This window comes from Aegilops tauschii, chromosome 6 (genome assembly GCF_002575655.3).
Source record: "Aegilops tauschii subsp. strangulata cultivar AL8/78 chromosome 6, Aet v6.0, whole genome shotgun sequence".
Classification (NCBI taxonomy): Eukaryota; Viridiplantae; Streptophyta; class Magnoliopsida; order Poales; family Poaceae; genus Aegilops; species Aegilops tauschii.
In genome coordinates, this window is record NC_053040.3 from 359,934,137 (window position 1) to 359,943,005 (window position 8,869).

The window sequence follows — 8,869 nt, forward strand, 5'->3', positions numbered from 1 at the left end:
GCCGCTGGCGGAAACCTCAGTAGCAGCAGAGCTCGCACAATGGCCTCCGAAGCTGTACTTGGAATGGATGTCGATAAAGTAGATCGTATCGTCGCTCGGCTCCTAACGGTGCCAGCGGTGGTAGTGCTATGCCCCCGCTGTTGCTGCGGGGCGACCACCTGGATGTGGTGTGGCGAAGGCGCTCGAGGGCCAGCGGCTCCGTCAGGTGCAACAACTTGGTCGGCCCGTCCCGGGGGAGGTGCACGCGCCACGACCGCACCTACGGCGGGGGCGGTCGGAGGGCGGTGGTTCACCCCGGTCTAAGCGCTGTTGCTGTGGCTGTGCCCGTCGGTGGGAGAGAGGGGCGTGGACGGAGTAACCCCCTCACCCGTACCTTGGGGAGCGTGGGCGTCGGGATGTTGCTGATGTTGTTCTCCTCTGGCGCCTCCTGCTCCTGCGTCAGCCGTGGGGGAAGTGGTGACAGTGCTGCCTGCACGGACCAGATCCACAGCAGCGTCCGCATCCTCGCATGCCTCCGAACCCTCCGCAACATTTGATGCCACGGGCGGCGGAGCCTTCGAGGTAGATGGATGAGCCGGAGGGCTGGGCTTCTTCTTGGGCGCCATGGTCGATGGTGTCGTTGAAGACAAAGATGATGATGAAGTTGACGCGCTATGCACGCCTTCAGGTCCGCACAAGCGAGCCCCCTACCTGGCGCGCCAAAGATGTCGCGGGAAACCACGGCCACCAATGGGACCAGGAGGCCCCTTGCTAGTTCGGCAAGGGGGCGACGCGTTGCAGAAAGAGCGGGCGAGCGTGCGACAGCACGGTAGGGATCACACGAGCAGTTTTACCCAGGTTTGGGCCGTCGCGAGGCGTAAAACCCTACTCCTGCTTTGGTGGATTGATGGTGGAAATGGTGGTGGTGGACGTAGTACACTTGCCCGACAGAGGTTGCCTCGGGGCAGCAGCGACTACGCGCGTATGGGGGCGTGACCTTCTAACCCTTTCTACGGTTGCCATGGGCCTCCTTTTATAGATCATGGGGTCACCACAATGGAAAAGTAGTCATTATGCATAGATATGATAGCAAACAGTGCTATCATACCTAACTCTATGGGCTAACAGCGTGCATTAAATGCGCTGCTTAGTGTCACATCATTGGTCGCCCGGCAAGGCTTGCCGAGCTATCTTGCCAGCTCCGCACCTGCTTGCTTGACACGTAGTAGGACGGGTGTCGTCTATGGGTTTTTCCTGTAAGGAGAGCCAGCCATGTGGCTAATGGCTGCCACTCAGTAACTTTGCGGCTTGACACCACACTGATCGATGACGTGGGTCATGGTGGAGTGGTTGGTGAAGTGGTTTTTCCTCCGTGAGCCCCGGGAGGCCCTACCGGGGTGTTTCGATCGTCTGCTTCTAGGGGTGGCCTCTCCCCTTGCCGGGCTCGCCTGCCCGACAAGGGAGGCTTTTCTCTTGGCGATATCCTGCTTCTCTTGCTTGATCTTGGTCCCTCCTATCTGCATGTTGGTCCTTTGAACCTCTTGGTTCCTTGCATTCTGACTTGGGCTGGTGCTTCAATCTTGTTCTCGTGCCTGTGCACAGTCTAGGCAACAGACCTAGGGTTTGTTGCACCGACACTACTGAAATATCTTTGCAAATGGCTGATAAATCAAATGCCATACCTATCGGTATTTGTGACGATGTGCCCGTTGTTGTTGCAAATGTTACCACCTTAACTAACTTTGTTATACTTGAGATGCCCGAGGACGACAACATGTCGATTATCCTTTGTAGACCCTTTTTGAATACTGCAGGGGCTCTTATTGATTGCAATAAAAGCAAGGTCACTTTTCATATCAATGGCAATGAGCATTGATACGTCTCTAATGTATCTATAATTTTTGATTGTTCCATGCTATTATATTATCTATTTTGGATGTTTTATATGCATTAATATGCTAACATATATTATTTTTTGGACTAACCTATTAACCTAGAGCCCAGTGCCAGTTTTTTGTTTTTTCCTTGTTTTTGAGCTTCATAGGAAAGGAATAACAAACGGAGTCCAAACGGAATAAAACCTTCGCGGTGATTTTTCTTGGACCAGAAGACACCCCGGAGACTTGGAGATCAAGTCAGAAGAGCCGCGAAGCGGCGGCAAGGGGGGAGGGCGCGCCCTAGGGGGGCGCCCCTGCCTTGCCGCCTCCTTGGGACTCCTCTGACCTAACCCTCAGCCCTATATATTGACATATATTCCCAAACCACTAGAAACATCCACGAAAACACTTTTCCACCGCCGCAACCTTCTGTTCCCGTGAGATCCCATCTTGGGGACTTTTCCGGCATCCTGCCGGAGGGGGATTCGATCACGGAGGGCTTCTACATCAACTCTATTGCCCTTATGATGAAGCGTGGGTAGTTTACCACAAACCTACGGTTCCATAGCTAGTAGCTAGATGGCATCTTCTCTCTCTTTGATTCTCAATACCATGTTCTCCTTGATGTTGATGGATATCTATCCGATGTAATCTTCTTTTGCGGTGTGTTTCTCGAGATCCGATGAATTGTGGATTTATGATCAGCTTATCTATGAATATTATTTGAATCTTCTCTGAATTTTTCTATGCATGATTTGATATCTTTGTAATTCTCTTCGAACTATCGGTTTAGTTTGGCCAAGTAGATTGGGTTTTCTTGCAATGGGAGAAGTGCTTAGCTTTGGGTTCAATCTTGTGGTGTCCTCACCCAATGACAGTAGGGGTAGCAAGGCACGTATTGTATTGTTGCCATCAAGGATAAAAAGATGGGGTTTACATCATATTGCTTGATTTTATTCCTCTACATCATGTCATCTTACTTAAAGCGTTACTCTGTTCTTCATGAACGTAATACTCTAGATGCAGGCAGGAGTCGGTCGATGTGTGGAGTAATTGTAGTAGATGCAGGCAGGAGTCGGTCTACATGACACGGACGTGATGCCTGTATTACATAATCATTGCCTTAGATATCTTCATAACTTTGCGCTTTTCTATCAATTGCTCGACAGTAATTTGTTCACCCACCGTATTATTTGCTATCTTGAGAGAAGCCTCAAGTGAAACCTATGGCCCCCGGGTCTATTTTCCATCATATAAGTTTCTGATCTACTATTTTGCAATCTTTTACTTTCCGATCTATAAACCAAAAACCCCAAAAATATTTACTTTATCTTTTGTTTAGTTTTATCTATCTCTATCAGATCTCACTTTTGCAAGTGATCGTGAAGGGATCGACAACCCCTTGATCGTGTTGGGTGCAAGTGTTTGATTGTTTGTGCAGGTATTGGTGATTTGTGCGTTGTCTCCTACTGGATTGATACCTTGGTTCTCTAACTGAGGGAAATACTTATCTCTACTTTGCTGCATCACCCTTTCCTCTTCAAGGGAAAAACCAACGCAAGCTAAAGAAGTAGCATGAAGAATTTCTGGCACCGTTGGCGGGGAGATCTACGCCAAGTCAAGATTAGTCTCCTGCCCACTTGCCAATTTTTGGTAATGTTGCCGAGGAGATCTACATCAAGCCTACCAAGTACCCATCATAAAACTATCATCTCTTGCATTACATTATTCGCCATTTGACCCTCGTTTTCCTCTCCCTCACTTCTAAAATGATTTTCAAAAATATTTGCCTTTTTGCCTTCTTTCTTTCGTCTTTTCGTTTGCCCTTAAGTCTTACTTGCTTTGTTAGCTCGTTTGCTTGGTATAGTTGTGTGTTTATTGAAAATTAGAAGCAAAGAGTCTATGGATCCTCATCCACTTGCTAATATTTTTAAGAGATCCAATTATGATGAACCAATTGCTTGTGAGTTGAGTGCACTAGATTATCTTTACGATGTTTTGCTTGAAATCCGTGAATCTAAAAATTGCGATGAAGTGCTTTATGAAGTGATTCACGATAGATCTTTGAATGAAAAGCATGATTGCAATGATGTTATTATAAATTCTATTAATATCAATTGTGCTAATAATATGCAAAACCCTAAGCTTGGGGATGCTAATTTTGGTATGTCCACTACTTGTTGCAATGATCATGATTGGGGTGATTTTTCTTATGATCTTGAAAATTTATTTAAGCTTCATGATGAATATGTTTGCAATAATATTGAAAGTGGGTTTGGAAGAGTGTCAACTCTAGGTAATAATGATCCAACTACTTTCGAGTATGATCGATCTTATGAAATTTTTGATAAAAGTGGGTATGGAGAGGTCCTGATTTTAGTTAATGTTAATCCCACTATTTCGGAAGAATGTCAACTTCGCATGCATGTGTATCGTGTTGAGAATATGTTATGTGATAGCTATATTGTTGAATTTTCTTATGATCCTACATGTAATTATTATGAGAGAGGAAAATATGGTTGTAGAAATTTTCTTGTTACTAAATTACCTCTCTTTATGATTAGATTGCTATTGTTTCTTTCTTCTTCCTTGCATATGCTAGTTTTTGCTTGCCTTGAAGATTTTTTTCTTATAAAATGCCTATGCATAGGAAATATGTTAGACTTAAATATGTCTGTCACGTGTTTTATGATGCTCTCTTTGTGTTTCAATAATTATCGTTCATGTGAGCATCATTGAAATCTCAATGCCTAGCTAAAAAGGCTTTAAAGAAGAGCGCTTATTTTTTTTTGAAGGTTAGACAGTAGGAAAAGCTCTATTGCATGTGTATATTAAATTAAACTGGTCAACTATACAGGAAGCATGGGGGTGTGGGGGGAGACCTATACAAAATCTAGGCTTACAAGTATGTCTGTGCGGGGAGCTATGCTATAGTGTCTAAAAAGTTTGAAACAAGATGTTTCTTGTGCTCTGGCAGTCTGTGAGCAATGTTGGAGAAATCAGCCTTGAATCTGGTCCTCCAAGCAGAGAAGGGGGGAGTCACCTACCGAAAGTAATTATTATTCCTTTCTTTCCAGAGACTCCAAGCAGCCACAAGGAATATATCCAAGATCATTCTTCGGCAATGTCTTGTCTTCAGGTGGGTCATCATGTCCAGACGATTGCCAATAGCCGGCCAAGTAATAATGAGTTCACGCCAGCAATGCTCACTGAATTTGAAATGGAAGAAGAGATGCTCCACCGTTTCTTCAACATGGTCACCACAAAGTAGTCAATCAAGATTAGCCCCGATGGTATAGTGCCTTCTCTTCAGCATGTTGCGTCTGTTGAGGCGATCTACCAGGCGAAACCACCCAAAAACTTTAGTTTTGGGAACAGTTTTAGCCTTCCACAGCCAGCCAAATGCTGCATGTGCAACGACATCACGGAAGCAGAACTTGTAATAAACCATGGTTTTGAAAACCTGTGCTCCCCACATACAAATCCAAGTATCTTTGTCATCAGAGAGGGTGGTGGAGCTGACATCAATCTGGAGGGCTCGGAGTTCTTCATGATCCTGCATGGAGAGGGGTAGATGAAACGCTTCCCTAATGTTGGAAATTGTGAGCATTGTGTTGACCGAGGCATCTTCCAAGGTGGTGTAAGACAACGCTCGGGCAAAGGCTTCCTCCAGGATGTCTTGATTCCAGTCATCTTTCCAAAAAAGGGTTGTCTTACCATCGTTGATCAAAACTTTCGTGACCCCACCGTAGATTGGCATGAGTTTCACTAGTTTGCGCCACCAGAAGGATCCACAGGAGGACATAGCATGTGGGACCACGTCAGAGTAGTAGGTGTCCCAAATAAGTTTCACCTAGGGTATATCTAGTTGATTATAGAATATGTGGAGCAACTTGAGCACCATCGCATTTTTTTGAATTTTGAGGTTGAGAACTCCCAAGTCACCATTTTTCTTTGGGCGACACACCACATCCCATGCAGCCAGCGAATTAGACTTATCACCTATTTCAGTTTTTTTCTTCCATAGCCCATGTCTTCAAATTTTGTCAAGTTGCTCAATTATTTTGGGGGGTAGTCTCAGTACCCCCACTGGGTAAATGGCCAGCGAAGTAACCAGCGGGTTCATGAGAGCTAATTTCCCAGCATACGACATGAGGGACATGGTAGCCGTGATCCTGCCTTCTGCTTTGCACACCCAGGGAGTCTTGTCTAGCACTGTAGGTTTACTGGTTCCAAGGGGGAGGCCAAGGTACATAAACGGCATGCAGGCTGTGACGCATCCGAAGATGGCTGCCAGGTCTTTACACTTGTCATCGGGAGTGTTGATAGGGATTAGCGTGGATTTATGGAAGTTGATGTGTAGGCCAACTGAGGCAGTGTAATCTGTTAGAATGTTCTTCATGATCGCCGCCTGATCTACGCAAGCCGGCATGATGATGATTGTATCATCGGCGTACTGAATCACTGGGTAGTTGGTCACGATGTTGGATGGAATATGCAGTTGTAAACGACTATCTACCAAGCCTCATTAATAGCTGATGGTAGGAGGTCGGCTGCTAGAACAAAGATCAGGGGGGAGAGAGTCCCCTAGATGCACCCCGCATTTGAACCAAAATTGCTTCCCGGGTACCCCGTTTAGCAAGGCAGAAGATTTCCTAGAGGACGAAATACTGGCGATCCAAGATAACCATTTATCATTGAACCCCATGCTATTCATTATCTGGATGATGGTGTGTTCAACTATATCAAAAGCTTTAGCAAAGTCCAATTTGAGAAGGATTATTTCACGTTTGGAAGCTTGACACTGATGTATGTACTCAAAGGCCCATGCAAGGCAGTCATGGATGGATCTGCCCTTCAAAAACCCATACTGATTATTGTGTACGATGTTTAGGATCACCTTTTGGAGTCGGTTGGCCAGGATTTTTGTGATTAGCTTGAGACAACATTTAAGCAAATTGATCGGACGAAAATCATTGACTGTTTTAGGGGGGCTGGTTTTAGGTAGGAGCGTGATGTACCCGTAGTTTAGGTTCTCGAGGTTTAAAGTGCCACGATGGAATTCATCACACAGGAGGTAAAAGTCTTCCTTGATGATTGGCCAACAAGCTTTTAAGAACGCACCATTGAATCCATCCGGGACAGGCGCACGGTCAGAAGGCATTTCTTTGATCACATTATCGATCTCTCCACATGTGAAAGGAGTCGTTAGACTATCAAAATCCACTTGTGCTCTAAGCATACGGGAAAGATTAAATCTCATATGTGGCGTGCTCTTCATGCCCATGCATTTTTTGAAGCCCTCGAATAAGAGAGATTCCTTACTAGAATGATAATCAACATGCGTTCCATTATCAGTTTTCAGACTAGAGATGCAATTTTTTCTATATCTTTCCGTTGCAACCGCTTGAAAGAACTTTGAATTCACATCGCCAAACTAGATCGATCGTATGGTGCAGCGCTTTTTCCAATATTCTTTTTGATATTGCAGAAGACGTAGAAGATATGTTTTAAGAATCTGTTGAAAATTTCCCTCGAGTATAGTCAAGTCTCATTGGTTTGCAATATTGTCCAACTCCAGGAGGGCCTTATTAGTGTTCTCAATCGCTATCTTCAGCCTCGAAATGTTCTTACTCCAGATGGTGAGAAAATGCCTGAGGTTCTTAAGCTTCTGGCAAAGACTGGATGTCGCATTCTTGTTACCCATAGCGAATAGATTTGTTCCATGCTCTATTTACCACCTATAGGAAGCCAGGGTGTGCAATTGATGTCTACTACGCAACCTTCTTCTTGTAGACGTTGTTGGGCCTCCAAGTGCAGAGGTTTGTAGGACAGTAGCAAATTTCCCTCAAGTGGATGACCTAAGGTTTATCAATCCGTGGGAGGCTTAGGATGAAGATGGTCTCTCTCAAACAACCCTGCAACCAAATAACAAAGAGTCTCTTGTGTCCCCAACACACCCAATACAATGTTAAATTGTATAGGTGCACCAGTTCGGCGAAGAGATGGTGATACAAGTGCAATATGGATGGTAGATATAGGTTTTTGTAATCTGTAAATATAAAAACAACAAGGTAACAAGTGGTAAAAGTGAGCGTAAACGGTATTGCAATGCTAGGAAACAAGGCCTAGGGTTCATACTTACACTAGTGCAAGTTCTCTCAACAATAATAACATAATTGTATCATATAACTATCCCTCAATATGCAACAAAGAGTCACTCCAAAGTCACTAATAGTGGAGAACAAACGAAGAGATTATTGTAGGGTACGAAACCACCTCAAAGTTATTCTTTCTGATCGATCTATTCAAGAGTTCGTAGTAAAATAACATGAAGCTATTATTTCGGTTCGATCTATCATAGAGTTCGTACTAGAATAACACCTTAAGACACAAATCAACCGAAACCCTAATGTCACCTAGATACTCCAATGTCACCTCAAGTATCCGTGGGTATGATTATACGATATGCATCACACAATCTCAGATTCATCTATTCAACCAACACAAAGAACTTAAAAGAGTGCCTCAAACTTTCTACCGGAGAGTCAAGACGAAAACATGTGCCAACCCCTATGCATAGATTCCCAAGGTCACGGAACCCGCAAGTTGATCACCAAAACATACATCAAGTGAATCAATAGAATACCCCATTGTCACCACGGGTATCCCACGCAAGACATACATCAAGTGTTCTCAAATCCTTAAAGACCCAATCCGATAAGATAACTTCAAAGGGAAAACTCAATCCATTACAAGAGAGTAGAGGGGGAGAAACATCATAAGATCCAACTATAATAGCAAAGCTCGCGATACATCAAGATCGTATCACCTCAAAAACACGAGAGAGAGAGAGAGAGAGAGAGAGAGAGAGAGAGATCAAACACATAGCTACTGGTACATACCCTCAGCCCCGAGGGTGAACTACTCCCTCCTCGTCATGGAGAGCGCCGGGATGACGAAGATGGCCACCGATGATGGTTGCCCCCTCCAGCAGGGTGCCGGAACAGGGT